General features: G+C 43.5%; 1 protein-coding gene across 2 annotated transcripts in view; it reads right to left on the bottom strand.

Annotated features, from left to right (window-relative positions):
• Tmem108 (transmembrane protein 108) overlaps positions 1–4,034 on the bottom strand; it is a 290,333-nt gene extending 286,299 nt beyond the window's left edge. For both annotated transcript variants that reach the window (XM_041676741.1, XM_041676742.1), the window contains exon 1: positions 3,922–4,034. The gene's annotated coding sequence lies outside the window, so the exon portion shown is untranslated. The remainder of the gene's footprint in view (positions 1–3,921) is intronic.
• Positions 4,035–26,947: the final 22,913 nt, after the last annotated feature.

The raw sequence follows: 26,947 nt of genomic DNA, 5'->3' as shown, positions 1-26,947 counted from the left end.
CCCTGTAGACACAGCACTTTCTGTGTCCTAAGCATGGGTTCTTCCACCTCTGAACCTTAGGACCTGATGGAAGCACCCCAGCGCCTACAGGAGAGGAAGAGCACTAGCAAGGTGCCCTCTTGTCTTAACTTCAGAACACAAACACACCAGAATTGACCTGAACATTGTCTGGAGGCTTCAGAGAGACCTCATGGAAAGCACCTAGGCAAAGAACTTCATACTTGGAAAGATACTTAAGTTGCAATCACTTGACAAACCCAGTAAATACAAGAAAAATAACAGCCAGAAAGACAGATTGATTTATCGCCACAAAATGAGGCAGTGCCAATGATTTGTGACTATTGCTATCTCCTGCCAATGGGATTTCAGCGTTTGCCACTGATATGGGGGTAAGAACTCAATAAAATAACTTATCAGTTCACTGGAAGAGACAGAAATAAACCCAAAACAAGCTGAGCTAAAGAGTGTCAGCAGCACAGGGAGAGGTGACTGGGGTGATGGTCCCCAGAGGCAATGTCCTACAGCTTGGGCAGGATCAGAGAGAAAACCTTCCCCTACACTGTGACTTCTCCATTGTTAGCTAGTGTGCCAACTTCCCTTGCATTTAGTGTGCACAAGACCCACCTCAGAAAGTAGTCTGCAACAAAGAACAAAGTAATTAGTTATTTCAAAACTGGAGGATAGATGAATGAACTCCAGTTAAAAGTATTGGTTTTTTTGTAATGTTCAAGTTTTGAACAGACTTGAAGGTCAAATGTAGCTAAGACAAACTACAAACACCTGTCAGAAAATTTTCAAGTCTTAAAAGAAATGGATTTAAATCACTTGACCTGCCTTTTGTAGGCAGTCTTGTTATTGATTTAACATTATTTTCACGAAAACTCTCCCTGCTACCTTCAGGACATGTATTACTGAATACAGAATGGATTTAAAATCACATGTACACAGAGTCATTCTTGTGTGGAGACTAGCTCTGCATGCAAATAATTAGAAATGAAGTCTTGGAATGAGCATCAACTCATCACCTCAACATCATGTCTGTTTAACCAGCAGGGTGTATACCAAGAGCTCTTAAACTTACACTGCCCTGCTTGTCCATTTACGGCCCCAGAATCAGAACACACGCGCACACACACACCAGAAAGAGAATAAATCCTCACCCCATTATTCCTGTATTATAAACACTTAAGTGTTCAGAACTTCATTATGATTATTTTAACCTGGGAGCTAACAGCCTATCCAAAATCTACACAAAATCTAGGCTGCTGCTGACAGCTCCAAAATCATCTTCTTCGTAAATTCCCAGAGGCAAGAGCGCCATCTACTGGTAATAAAGGCACAAGTTGTTTGAGGGAAACCTGTAGGTGACATGAGCAAAGGCCTGAAGACAGGCAGGCATCCTAGACTTGTGTCTTAGTGGGGCTCTTTTCTACAGCACATTACAGGGATAACTGTCACAGTCTGAGAACCATAGCCTCACCAGGACTTCTGTTACATGATCCATATATCTTCTGGAAGTCATGCAAAGGCCAGTCAGACTAGACGATAATGCAAACATCGCAGCAGAACCTGGCTGAATTCAAACATTCCAGGCTCTCCTTTGCCCCAGCAGATGAGCCCACCCAGCCCCCCATGGAAGCCAACTTTACCCTACAGTGTGCACCCTAAGGAGCTCTCCCAGGCAACCGCGAGGGTGAAGGCTCTATATTTACACAACGTGACACAGATCCTTCTCAAAGAGCATGGCTGCTTAGGCATGCAGGTTTGACTATAATCTATCTCCTTAGTTCTCCATCCTCCTTGTCTGTGACCCAGCGGACAGAGGCAACAGAAAGAAAATGATTTTGTGGCTATCTTGAAAGCAGAACCAGAGGCTTTTATTGAATTGGAGGACAAAGACCCTGTCTTACAGGCCAGAGAGTTGCCCTGGGTCCCTCAAGTTGAACCATGCCTGTCCATTTTTCTGTTGGCCCTTTAGATCCTAACCAGAGGTTTGGTTTTTTTTTTTTTCAGCTTTTTTGACACAGCTGATCCCACTTCCACCTGTTAAACAACCAACCATGACCTCTGAGTATCTTAGCCACTGAGCCATGTCTCCAGCTCTTCTGTGTATTTTACATGTAGCTTACATGGGGGGGGTGTCATTCTTCCCTCTAAAAAATAAAAACGAATGCTTTCCACAAAGCATGCCGCCGCCTTCATCCTCAGCGTTCCTTTCCTTCCCCACAGCACATCAGCTTCTATTTTGTAAGTTAGTCCCACGAATTCGCTGTGTTTCAGACTATTAGCCGAGAACCGTCATTGCACCCTACGAGGGTCAGCTGTGCCTTGCAGCAGACTCTCACATCTTCATCTCCGGAAACCACCAGAAGTTTACTTGGTGCAGCCAAAAAAACCCTGCATTTGATTTCTCTAGTCTATCAAATGAAAGGGGAGCTTTCTCAAGAAAAAAAAAAAGTTTAACTTATTCAGTAAATTGAAATTTCAGCAAGTAAATTCATTGAATCTTGTGGAATTCAGTAAATTAAAATGAGTATTTGCTGACACAAGGTATGGTCATTTTTAGCCGTGTAGCAGAAAAACGGCTTCATGTGGGGGAAAGGAAGGGTTTACAGCAGTATCAGAACGTCTCCAGAGAGGCAGGTAAGTTCTGAATGGGTTTCCGAGTAACATAGTACGTTCTGAAGGGGTTACACGGAAACTCAGGAGCACAGGAAAATCTTGCTGGCAATTAGTTGAACCATTTTCACGACACCAGGTGCATCAAACTAGTTCACCAGCGGGAAACTCAAGGGATCTTTTAAGTTTAACCATGAGATGTCCTGCCTGTCGTTGCTGCTATGTCTGGAGAGATGCTGACGCCTTAACCACCACGTTAAGCTCCTAGACACGCCCTCTCTCTTCCAAAGAAGGATTCAGCAGAGAATCCACCCCCCCCCCCCCCCCAATATCTCTTCTGGCAGCCAAATGTTTGTTTTTTTAAAACATACTTTTTCAAGGAATTAGAAAGTGTACCTTAGACCCTCCCTACTTCACCCTTCCTACACTGTCCTCCCGACAGGCTGAAATAAGTACCCTCTTGAACAGCCCTAGAAAGTCACAGAATCCACCCCCACCCCGCTTCTTGGATCTTCTTGAAGAAGCCTCTCAGTGCGCTGTCTGGTCTGCAGTTCACTGCAGGCAATTCCCTCACCATTTCCCAGTCATCAGTTATAGTCTCTGGAAACCCTTTTTTTGTGTGTGACCTGTTCTACCCAATTGTTTTAAAGAAAAAAAAAAAGCTTTTTTTAACGCATCTCCAGATTCTTTCCACGGGCTCCGCGCGTTGGGTTTCGGTTAAAGTCTAGGGTGAGGGCAGATGTGAGGTCCAGCGGACAGACAGGGCAGCCTTCCCAGGACACCCTTCCTGGGGCAGCACGGGGATGCCCGCGCCCGCATCAAGGCAGAAAGATCATCAGATGCGCTAGGAATTTCGCTTCGCTCGCAGCCACCGGATTAGTTCGAGTCTCAAGGGCTCGAACCAAAGTGACACTACGTTTTCCCCATTTCGTTCTCCCACGCGACAGGTCCCCGCTGCATAGAAGCCACCTTCTTCCCAGCCCGGGTCCAGCTCCTGTGGCATCCCCGCGGCGCCTCCCGCGCCCTTCCCCTGGGGAGGGGACCGGTGGCAGCATCCCTCCGGGGCGGGAAACAAAGGCGGAGGCAAGGTGGCCAGGTGGCCAAGCCTCCTCCGGTACAGCCGTGGGGAGGATGGGGAAATGTATCAGAGGGTGGGAAAAGGGAAACCGAGGCACCGAGGCTGGCGTACGAATTTGCCCTGCATCCTCCCCAATGCAAGGCTCCCGGGGCTGGCGAATCCCCGAGCCATCCCCCGCCGCTCCCTAGGACCCGCCATCCGAGGGACCGTCCCGCTCCGCTCACCTCGGGAGAAGCGCTCCCGCTCCCTCCGACGGCTCCGGAGAAAGCCCCGCCGCTCGCGCACGCGCACTCGCGCTCTCGCGCCTTCGCCCCTCCGGCCCCCGCGGGCGCCCCTCCGACCGGGCTCTGGCCCGCCCCGGCCCTGTCCGTCAGCGTCCGCAAGAACCAATCCTGTCGCGTGGAAGCCCAGCACTGGTCACGTGGCCTCACAAGCCAATCACCAAATTGCCCTCGGCAAGCGCCTGGCTCCGATGTCCCCGGGGGTTCGGTTGCTACCGAGCAGAGCGGGTGCGAAGCAGGCACAAAGGGCTGAGCCCCTTATTTCCGCGGATGAGTGGCGTCCAGTTGATCAATGCCTACATCGATTGATTTCTCAGATCCCAGTTTAAATAAGAATCACCTGGGTCTTGTTAAAGTCTGGGGTGGAGCCTCGAGAGCCTGCATTTCTAACAAGCCCCCAAGTGGCGAGGAAGCTTCTCTTGGTCCACGGCCATGCTTTTAAGGAACACTGTCAAAAAACCCCTGCTCGATTTGTTGACAAGTTTCACGACCTTTCTTGTTCTTCAGTGATGAAGAGCATCCAGAGGACTGCCTCATCACGGGGTGATCTGATGAGGCCTCTGGCTTGGGCAGCTGAGGAAAGAAAGGCTATGGAGTGGCCGGGTGGACCAACTTCGTGTGTTTGGAACAGACAAGCAGAGTCAGATGAGTCCACTAGCCCTGCCTCCGCAGTGAAGAGCTGGGCAAGTGTACCTTGAAACTTGATCAGATAAGAGAGGAACCATCTAAGTGGTCCCAGCCTTGTGGAATCTCAACTGCCTGTCTTAGGACTCCACGGGGAAACTCAGAAGCACGTTTTAAAGAGAATGAGATAGAAATAACGCGTTGGGCAATTCAGGCAATCCAACCACAGAGCTTGGATTGTCATTTCCCTTGAAGGTTTTTAAAGTTACCCAAATACCGCTCTGTCCCCATGTCAAATACCCAATGCCCCTGCTATCTCAGGTTTGACGTGAGTGTTTTTAGACTGGACAGCTAGCGTATTTGTCGTCCAGGATTGCCAATCTAATAACATCTCAAGGCAGTTCGAGAGTTCTCCCTCCCTCTCTCCCCCTCCCCCATGTAGTCTAGAGTGACCCAGAATTTATGAACCTTTCTGAGCCCCAAGTGCTGGGATTATAGGCATGCTCCACCACGCCCAGCTCTCAAAAGTCTTACATATTAAGCTCTCCAAATCGGCTTTCTACCAGCCCTTCTGGACAAGACATAGGAACATGTGCCAAGTAGTTTTATTTGTCTCTTCATAGAGGTGATCAAGCTGATACTTAGAGAAAACCTCGCCTTTGTCTATATGTCTCGTGCATCTGGCATCTCAGCCAAAAGTGAGGCTCACTTAGTCTCAGGCAAGATTCACCATACTGCTCCTGTCAGAGGTGGCCTAGCCCCAAATTCAGATTTTCAGGGGTACCCTGAGGTTACCACAATGGTCCCATGGTCCTGGACAACAGGAATAAGAAGATGCCAAAGTCGAAAGGCGTCAGAGATTCTGCTTTTGACATGAAATCAGTGTTCTCAAGCCTGACTTGCGTGTTGCAGTTTTTCAGAAAGCAAATTGTGAGAGCCTGGCCCTGGAGCATCTAACCAGAATGTTCCACATTTCCTAAGCTCCACAGTTTATATGATTCATACCCAATGGTTGCTGAGAATGCCTGTATAAACTGCAACACCAATGACAGAGTTTAGCGTTTGGTTTTGTGTTGTGAGACAGTGTGTCTCGGGTAGTCCAGTCTGGCCTCCAACTGAGGATGACCTTGAACTCCTGAATCTCTTGTCTCTACCTTTTAAGTGGAGGTATTATAGGCCTGAGCCACCAAATCCCATCTTAGGCTTAGTTTTTAAACAAAGAAAAAAATATCAACCCAGGAACATAAATCATTAACGACACCAGCATGCTGTAAACAAAGGAGGTTTCCACATAATTTGTGGAAATAGATTTTCAAAGGCCAAAAATAACTCATAGGTAATAAATACTACCAAGGCTATTCACCGGTACAAATGGAGATGCCAGGTCTACAGCTAGGATCGATTCCAGTGGGCTGACTACATATTCCAGAAAGAACCTATTGCCTCTGTTACCCACACCAAGTTGGTTGGCTCTCTGGTGATAAGGTCACCTGTATGATGCTCTTAGGTGACACACAATTCTATTTGGGATTTAAGGAGAGTTTAGTCTCCGCGGCTTTCCCCAAACCCTTCAGCAAGTACTGCCTAACATAGATGCTAAAACGCAGACTCCTAGGGCCCAGGAAGAACTTCCTCCAGTTTATATACAAATTCTGAAGCCAGTAGTGGTTAAATTTAAGTCAGGGCTGTACCTCCAGATATGGATCAACAGCAGACAAGCAAACCCCAAGCCAACAGCTGTGCTATTCATGTAGCCTGCTGTATGAGCTAAATAAGGGAATGGAGACTATCATAAAGAATTCGCAATTCTCGGCACTGGGGTTTTACCAAATTCTGTTACTTTGTGTAGTAAGGTGACTAGATCCAGAGTCTTAGAGCATGGTTGTCACCCAGTGTATCTGTGGAATGGTATTTACCACAGTAGGGTATGACCCAGTTTTCAGATGAATCAGAGGTCCCCTCAGAACACTCAACAGCCATCTTGCTGGTAACCAACTTCATGCGCAGCCCCAGAAACACAGAAGCCCCGTGTATGAGCCTGAAAGCTGGGTCCCTCCTCTGACACTTTAAAAATATGTTTCACAGCAACCAAGTGGGGGAGACTTTTTCTCACCCTTGTAAACTTGCAACTTTATCTATTGGGGGAAAATAAGGACAGTTTTTATTAACTAGCATGACTGCTGTCAACTTTTAACTATAGAAAAGCATTTCTTTTTCTCCCCGTGGGTGTCATCATTACAGAAAGAGGTGCAAGAAGCAAAGGAATCCTTGCCCATGGATGCGAAGCTAAGAAAAGAAAAACATCCACGCTGCCAGCCACTTTCCATTCCTCAGTCAGCTTGCTTCCGAGACACAACCCAGCTCTCCTGTCCCTGGAAATGGGTGTGTTAGGCTCCGATAGGGGTCAGCTCAGGCAAGGTTCCCTAACCCGGAAATTGCTCAGTAAGAGATTTACGTATATTGGAAAAGAAGAGATAAAACATAAATCGCCCCACCCCACTGAAATCCACAGTTGCTTCATTATAATCAGAACTCCACCAATGTTTTATCAGCACTAATTGCATTTTTATCTCATAATAAATAGCTTTTCCAAACTTAATTGACTTCATTCATGAAGACCCACAGATTAGGCGTGAGTCTAGTTTCCATCTGTCATATGAATCCAGCCAGGATAATAGGTTTTATCTATGTACCCATGTTTTAATGACTGGTACTTCTTTCCATTTAGTGTGACTGTGTACATATCTAATACAAGATATTTTTGTAGAAAGGTTGATTTTTTTTAAAAAAATATATCTTTATAAAACTTAAAGAAAAGCAACATCCTGGTCTGTTGTACAAAATACTTCGACATTAAACACAATTAAATGCTACATGCTCTTCTATACTTACTCTAACTTAAGAAACATTATAAATAGCATCAGCACCTCATGTGACCCTCCCAACAACAGGCCCATTAGATAGAGATTGCACACTGCCCTGCTAGGTATGAAAAGCAGGTACGGTTAATACAAGGGAGGTTAATGCAAGGAAATAGCAGATTGTATGTACATAAGACACAACACAGCGTAAGTAGGCAGAATTCTTACTGAATAAAGTGCTTAGAAGTCCCAAGCTGATATAAAAGAAAAATAAAGCTAAGATCTCATGTGACACAGTGCCTGTGTTTTACAATGACATATGTGGACCCAGAAAGCAGGTCCCTTTGAGAAAACAGCACAGGTAATTTGGCGTACACATGAGGCAGAGCCCCTGGTCTCAATCACTTAGCAAATGCGTGCTACACGTGTGTTTTCTTTTAGGCCATCTTAAAAGACATAAGCTATTGAAACCGTGTGTGCTGCAGGCAAGCATCAAGTGAAGAGAGCCCACTCTGGCTGACAGAACCCGAGAAGGCTTCCTGTCAAAAGTGAGGCCTGTATTGAATTCCAAAGAATTCAAAATAGTTGGCCTACTATTATGGACTGAATGTTTGACCCCCAAAAAGTCATGTTCTGAAACTCCACATCCTGTCCCAGCGTGGTGTTATCACAAGTCAAGGTCTGTGGGAGATCATTCGGATGTTGCAAAAGTGGACTTTTCATGAACGGGGTAATTTACTAAAACTGTGATAGTTTCAGAATTCGTGGTCCTTTCAAAGTCAGAGACTTGCTTGCACGGTGCTACATAAAACTACACATGAGCAAGGTGGTCTGTAATCCAGAAGGGGGCGCTAGACCCAGAGCATGCTGGAATCTGCCCTTCAATTTCTAGACCTTTGAGAAAAAAGAAATCTGAAGTTTCTAAGCCACCCAGGGTGTAGCACTTAATAATAACATCCTGAATGAACTGAGACCCGGAGTGGGACAGGATGAGGGAGTGCCCCATAAAAACACAAGGCAAGAACCCCGGGCGGGGGTGGGGGAGGGTGAAAGCAGGTGAAATCAATTAGGTAAGGGATTAGGGGATAAAACCAACAATCTGGAGATGAGTAAAGAACGGAGCTTGTGGTTAAAAAGTGTATCACCGGCCACTCCCCTCTTCCTGTCCGTGTTTAATCAGTCAAGGCTTTGAACTCTACTGTGTTGATTCAGGGTGGAACGTGGACCCGTGTTGTCTGGTTAAATCCCCACACACCTACTAGGCAAACCAGGACAGCTTACTTTTAGAAGGGACTGGAATGGCGGTACTGGAATGCAAGTACTTGAGACCTAAAGTTATTAATTAATCATAAATAATGTAATGTGATAAGGTGGCATTAAACAAATGTCAGCTATTATCAATGGTCTTCTCCCTTGATATGACCTCAGACGCCTCAATTCAACGTGACTGGCATTCCACTTCGACCAATCAGAATTGTCATCCCCTGGACCCTCCTTGCCACCTTTGGTACCCAACACAGCTCTGGTTGACTGGTCATCCCGATGTCACTAGCTAGCATCAGTTTCTATCAACCACAAAGCAAGTTCTCTATGATGACGTTTCCTTTCAGTCCTAATTAAAGTCCCGGAATGTTTCCACAGGCATGGCTATTTCCTCAGGCTCATTTTCACTCGCCCATTTTTTTTTCTTTGTAAGGCACACCATACTTGAAGGACTTTGCTCATACTCACGTTTCTATTCCATCTTAATGACTGTGCCTCCTGGACATCTGAATTGCATTCCAGCCAGCTTCCCACCTCTGTGCACACGAGCTTAGCATCATCTGGGGGCTCGTAGCTTCTACTTAATGATTTCCAAAGACTCTCAAGACAGACTTCTGGCCTAGGGTGGCTTCCGTGCACGCACTCATCCCCACTCTGAAACACTTCTAGGATCCTCTCTGGTGACAGGAAACAGATTAGCTGGTGAGAATGCAGGGCCAGGGAAAGAGATGTGGTTGCCTCTAGGGTTGACCTATGCAAAGGGAATCCTATCCTCCAAGTTCTGGAGCGGTTCTGTCGGTACCCTGGCAAGATCTTCTTATATCCATTTTCCAAATTCTGAGCACCTGTCCCTCAGCCATTGCTGGGACCTTCAATGACTACTTTTAGACATTTTTTTTTCTATCTTTGTGGGTTTATGCAAGAAATTCACATATGCCACAGGAATATGGAAGTCAGACTACAACCTCAAGTCTTCATCTTCCACCTTATTTGGGGAATCACCTTTATGCTGTTTGCCTCTTTGTACACCAGACCCAGAGGATTAATTTTGGATGCCGGAGCCATATCATCTGGTTTGGGAGCCCAAAAGAGCCAAGAGCATGCCACTTTCTTGGGCAGCCATAGCTAGGAAGTAGCAGGTGTGCATTCAGAAAACCTGAGCCTGTTTTCTTCAAAGTGCGAAGAATTCTGAGGCTGATCCGCAAGGGAGAGCTCCCTGTATGATCAGGCTGTCTGCTGCTCTGATGCGGTGCTCGTGAGCTCCTTTGGAGAGCTTGACTTTATAAACCACTCGCACCTGAACGCTTGGCTGGGGTCTGCTTCTGGGCAAACAACATATGGCCATCCCCTTGCTAATGACTAAGATGCAACTTTTGCACTGTGTTTACATTTAAGACAATTATCACATGTACTCACTCATAAGTTGTTTTTAAACAGAAAGCAAAGGAAACCAGCCTTTGCTTTAATCCCAAAGAACCTAGACAACAATGAGGACCCTAAGAGAGACATACATTGATCTAATCTACATGGGTAGTAGAAAAAGACAAAATCTCCTGAGTAAATTGGGAGCATGGGGACCTTGGAAGAGGGTTGAAGGGGAGGGGAGAGGCAGGGAGGGGAGCAGAGAAAAATGTAGAGCTCAACATAAATCATTAAAAAGTCAACAAAAATATAAATAAAAGTATGTCATGTACTCTGTATTGTGTGCTGCACCAGGACAGAGCCCCCATTCATTCATCTTTGACTCACCAGAGCCATGATATTATATAGACGGAGATCACCTCATCGCTAGTAAACTAACCTGAACCGGAATGTCTCCTCTCTCCACATCATTTCCACCCAATCTCTGGCCACTCCTCCAGCTCATCGCTCCTTTATAATGTGGCTCCTCCCACAGTGGACTCATCACCAGTTGGAATGCCATGCTCCGCCCCCGTTCCCAGGTCCTCATTCAGCTCTGCATCTGCACCTGCAGGCACCTTTTGTCTGTCTAAATTCAAGAACCCACAGAGTCCTTGGCAGGGAGTACTTCTCTGAAGCAAGGACCCAAAGAGCTACCCCACCCCCACCCACAACTGTTACCCTCTAACCGATCTTTCTCAATAGGGTTCCCTGAGATACTTAAGCCCTACAAAAAATCTCATCATACTGTTTTCTTGAGTCTCCCAAGGATGGTTCACGGCGGCGTCATTCTCGTCACGTCACACAGAGGCTGATTCACTCTGTAGAGAGGATCCTAAGGGCATCCCAGTTGAAATCCTCAGTAGAAGTGGGGAAAAATGGCTGCTCTAAAGTCTTAGCCTTTGCCATTTTTAAGGGAGATTTTTTAATTAGCATACGAAACAATAACTTTCACTATCACGTTTTCTTACACTTTCTGCTGCGCTTCCTACCCCGTTTCTCTCTCCCAGCCCTCTGTCCCCTGCACTCTATCTCTCTCCAGCATTCTAGTTTCTATGCCACATGTATCTGTCCCCCTCTTTGTCCCTCCCTGTTCCTTACAGCTCCTTTTCCCCACTTAGACTAGAAGAAGCAACGCAGACTCAGAGACACACTTTGCATGTTTTCTATTTATAATTTTAATATGTATAAATATCTGTACATACCTATAGGGCAAGTGGGTATAGGACATGGACCTATATGACATTGCTAACATCTGAAGAATTTTTGTTATGCTGCTCCTCATCTTTCTAGAATAAAAGTGTATGAAGTTTGGTTGTGGCCCCTTCTCGTTCCTAGGGTTCAGAACTAATATATAGTTGGTAGTCAAAAAAGTATTTGTTAAGACTGGAGAGATGGCTCCCCGATTGAGAGAGCATGCACGCTGCTCTTGCACTGGATCTGGGTTTGGTTCCCGGCACTCACTCAGGTACAACAGAACGCCTGTAGCTCCAGCTCCACGGAGACCAGATGCCTCTGAGGGCGTCTGCACACGCACATACACCACCCACACATGCAACATAATTAAAACCGATAAAATAAATCTTTAAAAAATCTTTGCTGAGGCCTTCTCTCCACTATTGCTAGGAGTCTTAGCTGGGGTCATCCTTATGGATTCCTGGGAATTTCTCTAGCACCAGGTTTCTTTCTCCCTAACCCCCTCTATCAGGATATCTCTTTCATTGCTCTCCCACTCCATCACTCCTCCAACTCGCCCATCCCATTCCTCATGTTCTCATCACCTATCCCCTCCCATCGACTGCATCCCATTGTCCCCAGTTTACCCAGGAGATCTCATCTAATTTCCTTTCCCAGAGTGATCCATGGGAAGCCGGACCCTTTGGGAGGAGTGGATGGGGGTGGAGTGGGGGTGGGGTGGGAGGGAGAACTGTGGTTGATATGTAAAATAAAGAAATAAAACAATAAGATGATTGAATGAACATCACAGAATTCATTTTCATGACTTTTTAATTATCAAAATAATTGATGTCTTCATACAGAAAATAAAATGTGTATTATAGGTTACTTAAGAGGAATAATAGCAGAAGATACTAAGTGGAATTTGGGGGAAAAAAAGCCCATATAATAACAACAGCTTTAATTATCCAAGCACAGTGTGGCTAAATGCTCCATCAGTTTGAGTGGGATGGGAGGATGCAATGGGGTGGACATCAATAAATTGAGAACAGTGCTCTGAATCCCATAGGAAATAAAGAGGGAGCTCCATCCTAAACAGTAGAGAAATGGACCCCAGAGGATGCTGTGGGTGAAGCACAGGGTGAAAACCAATAACATAATTACATTCTGCAACCTCACGGGGCAGGGAAAGCCAAGAAACACATTTCATATACTTTAGGTTTTTAAAGAAGGAAATATGATAAATACGGATCCCATTTAGGAGACAGCTGAAGTAAAGGACTTCAAAAAAAGTCGATAACCCACAAGAAAGGTCTGCTTACTTTGTCGTTTGCTTGCATAAAAAGATTATGTCTAAGGAAAAAAAACGGCCAGCATTTGAGGTAGGGACTAAGAAGAGAACGGCGAGGGCCTATAAACTGTCAGAGAAGAAAAGAGGGTTAACTTCATCCAAAACTGGCGTCTCATGTGAAGAAAATAAAGAAACCTAATCTATTATAAATGAGAAGAATAATCAGGACAACAAAAAAGACTCGAGGTGCATCTTGCAAGTGTCTCCACAGCCAATAAAAGAGATCATTTTAATAAGCCAAAAAGAATGACGGCACTCAAGGAATCAAGAGACCCCTTTGATCTAGGATGAAGGAGTTTGTTCAAGACTGGAAATGGGCATCTTTCGCAGGCTGAATTATTTGCCCCCAATTAAAATATTGAACAAATAACAGAGACTTCCTCTCCTGTGACATCCCAGTTAGAATTAATTGGTGGCAGTGGAGGTGTGTGGTCCTTCTCAGGGCACCTAGCAAAATAGGACAAATCAGGGTGGGCAGACCATGGAGGCCGGGACACAGGAATCCACAGTCCATGTGGATGGCGTATCTGCAAATGTGTAGCTGTCTTCCATGTATGTGTTTGCAGGGACATCAAAGAGATGATCTTAAATATTCAATTTTTAACCTCAAGGTAGGTTTCGTGGGTTTTACTCAACTTAACATAATGAGTATTTGATTAGGACTCAGATTTTTTTAAACATTTATTCATTTGTTTATTTGTTTAATTGTGTGTACACACACATGTGGAGGTCAAAGGAAAACTTGCAGAAATTAATTCTCTCCTACTGTGCAGATTCCTGGGATCAAACTCAGGTCATCAGTCTTGGTAGCAAGCCCCTGTATCTGCTGAGCCATCTTGCCTACCCCTGAGAAGAATTTTATGTGTCTGTGCTCTTTCTCTTTTGTATTATCTTTTGAAATGAACTACTTGTAAATTTATTGGCCATATAGTTCAAGTTATAGTTTTAAAATGAACTGAACACTCAGTATATAACAACCATTTATTAAACACTGTTTGCTTTTAAATGGATTTTTCAGTAGCTAAATACAAAATAATAAAATACATCCTGTCAACTCCTCCTTTCTTTTCTGTGCTGGAATTTCTCCTGGAATTTTTTCAGCAATCTCGAGCCAGCCCAGCAACAAACCTTTCATAGAATTTCCTATGAGCAAGGGAACAGAAACACGACCCTCATTTGTTCTCACAGTCCTTCAGAGAGAGGCTTGGAGAGCCAGCCTACTAGGAAGAATTTTTGTGTCATATCTTTTCAACCATTACAAAAATCACAAAGAACACCCAAAGTGTTCATTTTCTCTTCGCTAGAGCCATACTGTTGTGATTTCCTGTGCTTCCCATGGCTAGCCATCAGACATCAAAGACAGTCCTAAATTCAGTCCTACAGGATTTAAGTCCCCATGGTCCATCGTTTCTCTGTTCTGTTGCATGTCATCACAGCACACCTGTTTCCCATCAAAACTCCAGACTGAGACGGATTTCTCACCTTAGCTATCAATGAGCTTCAGGGAGGTTGCAGGGCTAGCTCAGCAAGTAGAGGCATGTACCATCAAGCCTACAGCCTGAGTCCAATCCTGGGAGAGAACCAACTCCTTAAAGTTGTCCTCTCACCACCACACAGGCACTGTCACACACACACACACACACACACACACACACAAACATATTTTGCTAATATGAAAGCTAGTTTTAATTCTCAACTTGACACAATCTACCATCACTTGGGAAGGGAGTGTCAATGAACAATTATCTAGAGTTGGTTGTCCTGTGGACATGTCTGTGGGAATTATGCTGATTGATGGGACAACTTGCCCATGGTGGGTAACACCATTCCCTAGGTAACAATTGGTGAATTGTTTTCTGCCCTCGACTGTGAATATGATGTAACCACTTGCCTTATGCTCATGACACCTTGATTCCTCTGAAGTGATGGAGCCAAATAACTCCTCTCCCTTACTTGTTTTATTTAGGATATGTTACTTCAACAACAGAAAATGAAATTAATATCATTAATTTCCTTTAGTTTGCTTCTTTAGAACAGGTTTCCTCTATAAGCATCCTGGTTGCCTCTAAGACATCCGTGCCCTGACTCTGAGTTCAGCACTCACCCATGCTTCTCTGGCTATCTTGGCCTCCTGGTATGGTCAGAATCACATTGCATGCTCTTGGCTTCTCAGCAGTTCAGACCCCACTAGACGAAGTTCTGTGAGGGCAGCAGCCTTTTCTCTATTATCCATCACTGTATTCCCTGACCTCTGAATAAATGCTCCATAAGTGTATGTTTATTGAATAAAAGCTCTCATTCTCTGAACCCTCCTTCTACTTCTTGGTCATCTCTGCTAATAACCCCCACTAAAATGAAAGATTGCCACGAGCTAAAAGTAGGGTCTACTATTAGTATTTCTTTACATGTCTTTTCCTTTCATGGCTCTTCACTCTTTCTGCTAATATGTACATATATAAATATTTAAACTTCCTCTCAGGTTAAATTCATTTCTCCATTATCACATTTCTTCTTTTTGCCTGGCTAATTTTAGTAAAATGATCAAACCCAGATATTCATACCAGGTAGTAAGGCATCCAGTATGAACACCTGACCTTCTGTACACACTGCTAGTGATTATATCAATAGGTATAATACCCCAACAAGCAAACAAAATGAAAGACATTCTTATTATTCCATTTTCCAAATTTTCTAATCCCAAGGAGAAATTTTCTTTATAGTTATTTTTTCTATGCCATCATACCTCAAATACTTACAGAAAAAAATAAAGTAGTTTCAAATTAGAGTGCATCAGAGATTTTAAACAAAAATGTGGAACCCTGGCCCTAGAGTTTCTTGATCAGTATATCTGAGAGAGATCCACTGGCAAAGAATGGGCATTTCTGATGGGTAATGTTGATGCTTTGGCCTGAGGATTACACATTAGCATCAAAATACAGTGTCAAAAACAGTATGTTTAAATGACAAACTAATAGCATATGACAAAGGAGAAGTTAAATAAATAACCCAAAATCTGGCTTCAAAAGAAATTACTCTTCTTTGCTTATGGCCAGAGAAGTCAAAGTTATTTTAGAATGTCACTTTAACATGACACCACAGCTCTAAATATGTTTGGTGTCATTAAAATAAATTTATATTTTTCTTTTCAATAAAGAGATTGGCTACGGAGATTCAAGGAAGTTGTGGTTCTGGGATGTATTATAAAGAGCAGTGCTCCTTCCTGGGGGAAGGGAGGAGACCTTTAAGACTCAGGAAGTGGACAACATATACGGTTTGGGTTTACTTTAAACTTATAAGGCTAAGGAAATGCCCAAGGTTATATAAGCAACAATGATTGCTGGGGAGAGGAGACTTTCTGGTGGACCTGATGTGGAATTCCCCTCTATATGCTGTCAATACCATTGGTGGAATTTCCCTCTATATGCTGTGAATACCATTGGTTAACAAAGAAACTGTTTTAGGACTGCACAGGGCAGAATAGATGTGGGCAGGGAAAACTAAACTGAATGCTGGGAGAAGGAAGGCAGAGTTTAGAGAAGCCATGTTGCCTAGCCAGAGACAGATGCCAGAACTTTACCCTGTAAGCCACAGTCTCATGGCAATACACAGATTAATGGAGATGGGTTTAATTGGTATGTAAGAGTTACCCAATAACAAACTAGAGCTAATGGGCCAAGGAGTGATTTAATTAATACTGTTTCTGTGTGGTTATTTTGGGGCTGAGCTGCTGGGCAGTCAGGAACAAACAAGCAACCACCTACAACATGGAACTGCCTGCAAGTTGTTCAGGGAGCTGCAGAGATGCAGTTTCTATCAGTCGTCACCCATGCTAGGGTGGCCTTTTTGGTGTTGCAGTGGCCTTTAAGTCAACAATGTTACAATAAATTCGCTTCTCTAAAATACACAAGGGGGGGGTGGGGGTGGGGGTGGGATTGCATCTTTAACCCATCACTGTCATACTACTTTGGGTGAACAGACATTTTACACTTCCTCAGGAAAAACCACACAACAGGCAATGAGGCTGATGGAAAGGAGGTGTTCCCTTGGTTTAGTAAAGCCAAGTGGAAAGAGGCAAGGGATTCCTTATTTGAGAAGAGTAGACACTAAGAAGTGGGCAGAGTGTCTAAGAACAGGCACAGTCCAGATGAGTTGATCACCTTAGTCTGAAACACTTTAGTGCAAGGTTCTGAAATTTGAACTCAAGAAAGGGTATGAAGACCTTAGTGTTTTATTTAATGGAATGGCATAATTTCTGGTTCTGATGAGTCCCAAATATGGTGGAAGGAAAATAAAGATCATCAAACATTCATCAAATAGATGAGTGATAGAAGCATACATATTTAAAATGGAAATAATCAGCCCACAACACAAAAGTGAGGGCAGCTGCCACCTCATCACATATCTCCCAATGCTGCTTTTGGTAAATGAATATGACACATATTCCTTGAGTTTTGCTCTATTTGTGCATCTGGATGAACAGGCTTAAAACATTTAGATGAAATGTGGTCCACCTCCTTTGAAACAAGGTCTAGAACCCAGGTAGAAGACTCACAACTGAAAACATTATAGATAACGAACACTAATCCCATCACTCACTTCTTTCTGTACCAGCTTTGAGGAAGCCTTCTCTGGGCATGATATTTTAGGCATCTTGATTGCTTGGTGATGCTTAAGAGTATCCTTGCGACCCAGATAAGAGGCAAGAACAGATAAAGCATAATAGAAGATACAGGAAAGAAGAAAATGGCTTAAGGCAGGAATTACACTTCTTGCAGGGTAAAAAGACAAGTAAAGAAGACTATTGAAAAGGTGGAGACGGTGGGAAGAGGAAGTAAGGCTCAGAAGTCCAAATGCACCAGCTACAAATGAAAGCTCAGCTTTTGACTGGTCTCTCATGATGTGACAGATGTACTTGTCCTGTCGCTGTCCTGGTCTCACTGTCTGAGAAGTGATTGGATTTAAATGACTTAGGGAGATCATCTCGAACTCAAAAGCTGCATGGGTCCAGTGTACATTTCTCATTTTCATGTCGATGGCTATCTAATTTGAGGAGCTAATTGTACTCCTTAAATTTTATTTTAATTTTTAAAAAGTTTATGCTTGGAGTATTTCATAAATGTGTACAATGAGATGTAATAATATATCTCCTCCAATTCTCCCCAGATCCTCTTCAATATGTTCCCCCTCTCAACTTTCCATTTTTAATTTTCTTTAAATAACCAAACTAACCCCAAGTCTAGCCATACAAGCCTGGGTGTAGGGTCAAACACCAGAGAATGAGCAACTTACTGGAGACAGAGCCCCAAAGAAGAATGATTCTTCTCCCAGGAGTTCCCAATAGCTAACAGCACTTCAGGTAAGGTGGGGCCTCAACAGCTCCTTCCTACTTTCACACTGGAAGTGTGGCTGGCTTGGTCTTGAATGCAATTACTTAAAACCCAAAAGACGGAAGGTAATACTCTTTCAGAAGTGATGCAACTGATAAGTACCGATTTGGTCTTTGGGGCTGCCTTGCCGTCTTCCATAGTTTAACCTTATCTTGAATAACATACATGGGAGACACCAAATTCAGACCCTAGGTAGGGTTTTCTGTAGTCCTGAGCTATATGAATTCAATGTTGACTCCACCTACTGCTTGTTTTCCTCAAGGTATACTTGACTATTTTCTTTTGTGTTCAGTGGGAAGAAACAGAAATCATTTGTTTCCATTTTTTCTTTTTATTCATTTCTCAGTACTTTTATCTGTCTTTGTGTTTCGGGCTTTTTTTGTTACTGGGGATGGATGGGCACCATAACACATGTGTGGAGGTCAGAGGACAACTTCCTAAAGTTGGATCTCTCTTACCATGTGGGTCTAGACATTGAACTCAGGTCACCCTGGTTGGAGGCCTTTGTCATGAATCATCTTGCTCGCCCTAATGAAGTCTTTGTGAGTCTGTATCCCTAGCCATTAAGGTTTGCTAGAGCCACCTAGGGAGTCTGGAAAAGGGATGCAAATCCACATGTGAGTGTGAAGTTCTCAGTGCTTGCTTTTCCTCTCTGGGACAGCTCTTCTTCAGCCACCATCTGTCTCTTCAAAGAGGATTGTTACAGCCTGTGTTTCAATCTAGTCATGACTCTTGGGAGTGTATTCTTCACTACTTTTTGGTGAGGCCTATCAAGGCCCCATCCTTTCCTATGGCTTTAGGGAGCAGCCTTTTCTCATCTTAGTATTACAAAGCAAGAAATAGATGGGAATCATTTTTTTCTTGTCAATCTTGAAGTTTCACTTCAGCAATACATGCTAAATCAAATCTTCAATTCAGAATTTTAAACTCACAAGATACAAAGAGTTCTCTGTATCAGACACATGTTTCTTTGGATAAATCTTCAGCTGAAGGTAATTCCCAGTGGTTGCTAACACGCAGGGGCTTCAACTACCAGCAGTGCTACCTGTTAAGATCACTGTGACCCATCAAGACTTACAGAGGATTAGGCAGTGTGACGAATACTGATAACTATCAACCTGATTTGCTCTGGAATCACTTGGGAAATGAGCCTGCTTCACGTGCCTTGTGGTGTTGTCTTTATTATGCTGCTAATTAAGATTGAAAGAGCTACCCACAGTGGGTAGCACCCTTTCGGGGATGGGATCCTGGACCGCATAAATGGAGAAAGGGAGCTGAGCAGCAACCCCCATGCAGCACTCTGATCGTGGATGTGATTTGAAGAGCAGCTTCGGTCTTCTGCCATCTTGATATTCTCGTCACGATGGACAGTGCTCTTGGTCTGTGACACGGCACATTCTTTCTCTCTTAAGTTGTTTTGGTCAGAGTACTTTATTAGAGCAACAGGAAGAGAGACCAAGGCAGGAAGTCTATCACAATGGCCACCCAGAAGTCAATAACTCACATTCCTATTTTTTGGGTTTTTTTTTTTGAGACAGGGTTTCTCTGTAGCTTTGGTGCCTGTCCCAGAACTAGCTCTTGTAGACCAGGCTGGCCTCATTGCTATGCCATTCTTAGTGTGTAACCTTCAAGCTTACTCTTGCTTCATAAGCTCCTGATGACTTTTACTCTCAACCCAGACTTATTTCTGAACTCTGGACATGGAAGGAAGCATAAAGAAGAAAGAAGTAGCAGGAAAGCAAACAATAGCCCAAATGCCCTGAAATCTTCCATATATACCTATTGGCCAGAATTTGCCATATTGCTGCTCTAGCTGCAAGAGATGCCAGTAATTGTTTTTTAAAAAAAATACATTGTCTCAATTGCTTACTGGTTGTACTACTACCCCACTCACTGAAGATTAGACTTCATTTTCTTTCATATTCTCTCTCAATCTCTGTCTGTCTGTCTGTCTCTTGTGTGTGTATTATATACATGCCGAAGTCAGAGGAAGGTGTTATTGCCCTGCCCTATCACCCCCATCTTATCCCCTGAGACAAGGTCTCATTAAATCTGGAGTCCCCTGGAACTGTGAGTCAAAATCAACCCTTCCTTCATTAAACTGCAATGTCAGGTATTTTTTTGTTGAAGCAACCAGACAAGTAACTAGTACCTTAGGGAACTCCACCAAAAAAAATGACCATGAATACATATACTAGGTTTAGCAACTCAAAATAGGAGATATCCGTTAAATTTGAATTTCAGATAAATAATACATGATTTTATACTTGGGCAAATTGCATGGGGGCATAATGATACTAAAATATATTGTATTTTCTGCTTATTTGCAACTCAAATTTAACTGGATGTCCTATATCTCATCTGGTCATTTTACCAGGAGCAAGAATATTTACACTGCTATGGGGTCAGATGTCCTAGTACCCAGCTACTGCATCTATTGACTTTAACCACTGGAGCTTTCCCACAAATCTCTAGTCTGAGAATAGCTGTTCAATATTTTTAGAGACTTGTCAATCAATGTAGTTAAAAGCTGAAGAATTTTTGTAGAAAAATAAATTTTTCATGTGTCCTGGAGCAAAGACCCCTGAGGGTGGGGCATGTGGATAGGTATCAGTAGGTTTCTTAAACTGCTGAAATTGTGTGGGAAATGCTTTGCCTGTGGACTTTTGTGCATTTTCTGGAGAGGAGGTTTAAAGCTTTTGTCCCACTCTCAGAGAGACGATGACTCAAAAACTTCATCCCATGACACAAGGAAGTCTCTTACCAGATCTCTGTTATTGTTTATTTGGGGTAGAAGTAGAGATACCAGCCATGATTCCAAGAGCCTTTGATTATTTTCTGCAGAAAAAATTGGAACACATATAAGAAAAACTCCTTTATTTACCTGCAGAAAAATCAATTCTCAATGTAGACATTACTCAGAAGTGTTTTTCAGCAAAACCTACTAATCATATAAATCACTCACTGTTTTCTCATCCTCCCTGTGGGTGCGGTTTCTCTCCTTTAACTCTTGGGTGTTTCACAGGGCAGAGAGTAGATCTCCATCCATTCTCCCCTCCTGTCATCAATGGGCAGATGTAGTAATATGAGGAGCGGGGCTCTGTCCCCAGCACCCCGGCCGCCTGCTCAGCTAGCTTATGCCCCGAAATAACAACACACAAACTGTATTCATTTAAATACTGCTTAGCCCATTCTCTTCTAGGCTAATTCTCACATATTAATTTAGCCCATTTCTAATCATCTGTGTATGGCACCCCAAGGTGCGCTTACCAGGAAGATTCTAGCCTATGTCCATCCTGGGTCGGAGCTTCATCCCGGGAGCGGGGCATGGCGTCTCTCTCAGGCGACTGCTCTGGAGAGGAGAGCTGTCGTCTGACCTCACTTCTTCTTCCTCCCAGCGTTCTGTTCTGTTTACACCTCCCACCTATCTTCTAACCAATAAAATGGGCCAAGGCAGTTCCTTTATTAGCCAATGACCTTCCTCCATCATTTCCCCTTTTTCGGTTTAAACAAAAAAAAAAAAAAGGCTTTAACTTTAACATAGCAAAATTACATATAACAAAACAGTTATCAAGTAAAAGTTACAATAATCTTTATCATAACTAAGGAAAACTATAACTATAACTAACTATTCTTAACTCCATCAAAGACTCCAGAAAGATATAATATTACCTAAGTAAACAAGAACTAAGAATCTTCAAACTCTAGAAATGACAAAGACATCTCGCTGCCTGGACAGTCACCCAAAGTTCTTTTGTACCGTTGGAGCATCCATCTTCAGCCTTCAGGCCCATAGTATCCAGCAGACATTTTCATCAAGCAGGAAATTCCAAAGGCAGTCACTATCTGCTTGTCCTGAAGAATGTCTCGCAGACTCTCTCATAAATCAGGAACCCCGAAAGATCATCTCACCTTTAGGCCAGTTTAGTAGTCCTCTCTCTGTGGGTTCTCTGTTTCCAGTTTATACAATAGTCCAGGCAAGAACAGTTTCTTGCCCAAATGGCTATCAAACTCCATAAGGATCCTCTTCGATGCCCATCTTCCTCTTGAAGTAGATTGGTGCTACCAGGAGCAGAGTGTCTCATTGTCATGAAAAGTCCTAAGTTATTAAAATATTTTAAATGCCATATTCTGCAGCCTTTGAGAGATATGAAGAATGCCTATCTGAAATATATCTCTATATGTCTAGAAAATATTAACTAACATGACTACAAACTTGACTATTATGATTATCTATCAACAACCTATATTTCCTAATTATACATTACATTTTAATAATGAACTACACAGTCACAATACCGTAATAAAGATCAGAAATACATATACATATAACAAAATTGACCTTAAATCTCTATCAATAAAGCAAAATCTATACTAATGTAAATTATTCATATCTATATCATATCCCCCTTTAAATGTAAAAGAACATTTATAAACATTTTTTGGGAATATGGGCGCAGTTATTTCTCTCCAAACTGCTTCCTGCTGAATGGGGGCGTTGTTAATTAGGTCTTTCACGGTATAACCTGTGTGCTAGTTTCATCTCAGTTGGCAGTTGAGCAAAGCAATTTTCTGAAGGTGTTCACACCAACCCTTCAGGAGGGCGTGGTCCATCATACCAAATTGGAATAGAAGAAATGAACAGCATCTCATCCTCTGTGAAAACAAAATAAGAAACTCCTTTCCAAAGTATCATGTCCTTAGATCCAAATTTCAAAGTCAAGGCATCAAAATATCTATGTTGGATTAGTTCAGCAGCATTTATAAATAAATATCTTTTAGCAGCTGTTGCTCCTTCCTCAGCATTCAAATAATTTAAAGAGAGCATAATAGCATACAGTATCAAAATTCTCTGTATTTTCCATCTTTGTGTAGCTTTGTTTAAACCTCTATTTTGTTTATTTTTACTTTTAACTCTTTGCTTTTTGAGACAGGTTCTCTGTATCTTTGACCTGAAGTAATTCTGTAGACCAGGCTGTCTTTGGACTCTCAGAGATCCGCCTGTCTCTGCTTTCCAGGCATTGGGATTAAAGGCGTGTGCTACCACACCTTGAAGTCACAGAGGTCAATCTCCCTCTGCTTTCCAAGTGTTGGGATTAAAGGTGTGTACTACCACACACAATAACTCTCTTCCTTTTTTTTTTTACTTTAAGAACTTCAACTTTTAGTCTGCATATATTTTTAACACACTTCAAACCATTTAGAAATTTTCTTTGTCTTTGAATCTCTCTTTACTGTATATCTCTCTTTTTCTGACCACACGAGTCTTTAATTTACCAAGCAATATCAGTAGGATTAAAGGCGTGGCTTTGCCAGCTGGATCCAGTCCATTCCTTAGCTTTCCAGCCTCATGGCGGATATACAGGCTGTAGTCATGATTACTGCCACAACTGTATGGCATTTCAAGGTCCCTGCCAGCAAGTGAGCTACAACAGACAACACTCAAGTCCTCTCTCGGTAGCCGGCCCTCCTGCCTCAAACAGTCAGAGTTTGCCCTGGCAGGATGGCCCAGAAAGCCGGCATTTTTAAACGGCGCAGCTTTTTTCCTGCTACGGCTGAAAACCGAAAAGCATGCGTTCAGCTTTTCATCAACACCGTTTAAGTGTTTCATGGCAGGACCTCTTAATGAGCTGCAGGATTTGCAGCTAAAACTGAGTCAGGAAGCTTCTCTTAGAAGAAAGCGCATGCTTGCCTCTAACAAGCAGAGCAGACCCGAGAACACAGCGAGTCTAGTTGCCATCAAACAAATTGTAGCACGTTCCTCCAAATGCTCTATTCAAAAGCTCTGTCTCCCGCAGGAGCCAGACAGAGATCACAATGGCGGCATAGCCCCAGGAAGTCGCGCTTTAAAATGACACAGCGTTTTTTTCTGCTACTGTTGCCTAATCAGGAAATCTCTCTACAGCACGCCACCAACAAACAGCAAAAATCTGTGTTAAACTCTCTTTCCCTTATTTTTAAGCCTTCTCAGGTTTTTTAAGTGGGTTTAGTCCATCACGTGGGGCGCCAACTGTAGTAATATGAGGAGCGGGGCTCCGTCCCCAGCACCCCGGCCGCCTGCTCAGCTAGCTTATGCCCTGAAATAACAACACACAAACTGTATTCATTTAAATACTGCTTGGCCCATTCTCTTCTAGGCTAATTCTCACATATTAATTTAGCCCATTTCTAATCATCTGTGTATGGCACCCCAAGGTGCGCTTACCAGGAAGATTCTAGCCTATGTCCATCCTGGGTCGGAGCTTCATCCCGGGAGCGGGGCATGGCGTCTCTCTCAGGCGTCTGCTCCGGAGAGGAGAGCTGTCGTCTGACCTCACTTCCTCTTCCTCCCAGCGTTCTGTTCTGTTTACACCTCCCACCTATCTTCTAACCAATAAAATGGGCCAAGGCAGTTCCTTTATTAGCCAATGACCTTCCTCCATCAGGCAGATTAAGAGGTCTGTCTCTAGGCCACTCCTTGGACATGACACTGTCACTAATTTTTCCACTTGAGTGTCTTGTTCATTCAGGTTGCTTGACAATAGCCTCTAATTGCAATGTTCTGCTCCTCATTTATATTTTGATGTCGGACAGAAAATGCTACAGAGTAGAAAGCATAGGACAGCCTGGTGGTTTAATATAAGAATGTGGTGAATCCCAGACTCCTCACTCCTTTCCAGCTCTCAGTAAACGGGAGTGGCCTGGCCCTTGAAGCATCGTGCTCTAACAAGTTCCTGACTCCATAGACTCATAAATGATTCACTTACTATAACTTTGCAATTGTCAAGAAAAATTCAAGTCACAGCTGTAGGATTCTCTGAAGCAACACAGGGATATCACTGTCCTTTACTGTAATGACGACACCCAGAGTAGTTATGTTCATACACTAGGAGCATCTCTGAGATTCTAGGATCTCCACTCCCTGAACCTAGTTTAAGACCTCGGCAATAACAAGGAATCATAAATGTTTAATAAATGATTGGATGAAAATATGGAAGGATGGATGGGTAGGTAGAAGATGGATGGAAGGAAAAAGGAAGGATGGATGGGTAGGTAGAAGATGGATGGAAGGAAGGATGGATGGGTAGGTAGAAGATGGATGAAAGGAAGAAGGAAGGATGGATGGGTAGGTAGAAGATGGATGGAAGGAAGGATGGATGGGTAGGTAGAAGATGGATAGAAGGAAGAATGGATGAGTAGGTAGAAGATGAATGGAAGGAAGTATGGATGGGTAGGTAGAAGATGAATGGAAGGAAGGATGGATGGGTAGGTAGAAGATGGATAGAAGGAAGGATGGATGAGTAGGTAGAAGATGGATGGAAGGAAGGATGGATGGGTAGGTAGAAGATGGAAGGAAAAAGGAAGGATGGATAGGTAGGTAGAAGATGGATGGAAGGAAGGATGGATGGGTAGGTAGAAGATGGATAGAAGGAAGGATGGATGGGTAGGTAGAAGATGGATGGAAGGAAGAAGGAAGGATGAATGGGTAGATATTAAATGTTGTGCAAGACCACAAGTAGCTTCTGGTTGTGTGGTTAGGGACCAATGCCAGTGTTTCCTCTCCTGGCTGAAGAGCTTTTTACTCTACTTCCAAAGCATCTTTCTTTTCTTTTGAATATTTTGGTGAGTTTATTTGGGAAAAAGAAACCGAAGACAGATTCTAAGATCCCAGAATCTTGAAATCATGTTTAGGGGCTGGGAAGATGGCTGGGTGTGCAAAGCACTTGCTGAGAAAGTGTGAGGACTGGCATTTGAAGCCAGAATCCAGGTAGAAGTGTGAGGACCGGCATTTGAAGCCAGAATCCAGGTAGAAGTGTGAGGACCGGCATTTGAAGCCAGAATCCAGGTAGAAGTGTGAGGACTGGCATTTGAAGCCAGAATCCAGGTAAAAGTGTGAGGACCGGCATTTGAAGCCAGAATCCAGGTAAGAGCAGTAACATGTGTCTTTCATTCCAGTACTCCTATGGAAGATGAGATGCAGGGAAGCTATCCTGCCTACATAGAGGCAAACAACAGATAAGAGGCATTATCTTAACCCAGGTGGGAAGTAACACCCAAGGTTGTCATTTGGCATGCCCACACATGCTGTGGCACACACTTGAGCTCTCTCACATTTGAACACAACACACACACACACACATACACACACACACACACACTCACACACACACACTCACACACACACTCACACAAACACACACACACACACACACACACACACACACACACTTCAAACCAATATTATCAAGGCAACTAGAGCAGGACTCAGGACCTGGAGGCCAGGACAGGTTTCTAGAAGGCCATTTTCTAAGCAGTGGCTACCCAGATGAAGCGGTTTTGTTAAGTAAACAAGGTAATAGGTTTCACGTCAGGAAAGAAGCATATATTCCAAGCAGAGAATAAATGATGCCAAAGGTATGGGGCAGGATGATGCATCTGAGACAAACAAAATGGAGCTTGTAGAGCAAGTCAAGAAGTTGAGCTTTCTGCCATCGGTAGTTCCTATCTCCCATTCCCATGCTGGGTCTGGGTGCGTGCCTCAGTGGTCCGAGCTTTGCATATGTATAAATGGGTTCAGTGGTTGTTCTTGACACCACTTTAGTGGGGATATTATTATTTCTCCTAATAGGAGTCTCAGGGAACCCAGAGCTTTCTGCAGGGACATGCACGGAGCATGGAGGTCTCTACAAAATTCCTGGGCATCAGAGAAACTGCCCGCCAGAGGAAAGAAGGCAGTTAGGCACAACAGGGTTCAGGAGCCAGTGTTGGTTCAAACTTCAGGAGTCTCACCCTGATTGGTTCATTTTAGACTTAAACTGAGCACAGTCTGGTGAAGAGTCTTCTTGCAATGATCGACCCATTCCCACAAGCACAACGCATCCCTACATCTCTTTGAGGAACAAAGTAAGCTAACTACAGATTCCGAC

Source organism: Microtus oregoni, unplaced genomic scaffold, assembly GCF_018167655.1.
Source record: "Microtus oregoni isolate MIOR12 unplaced genomic scaffold, Mior012 000028F_ref0000031, whole genome shotgun sequence".
Classification (NCBI taxonomy): Eukaryota; Metazoa; Chordata; class Mammalia; order Rodentia; family Cricetidae; genus Microtus; species Microtus oregoni.
The sequence above is the reverse complement of the archived record's forward strand: the minus strand, read 5'-3'. Positions and strand labels throughout refer to the sequence as shown.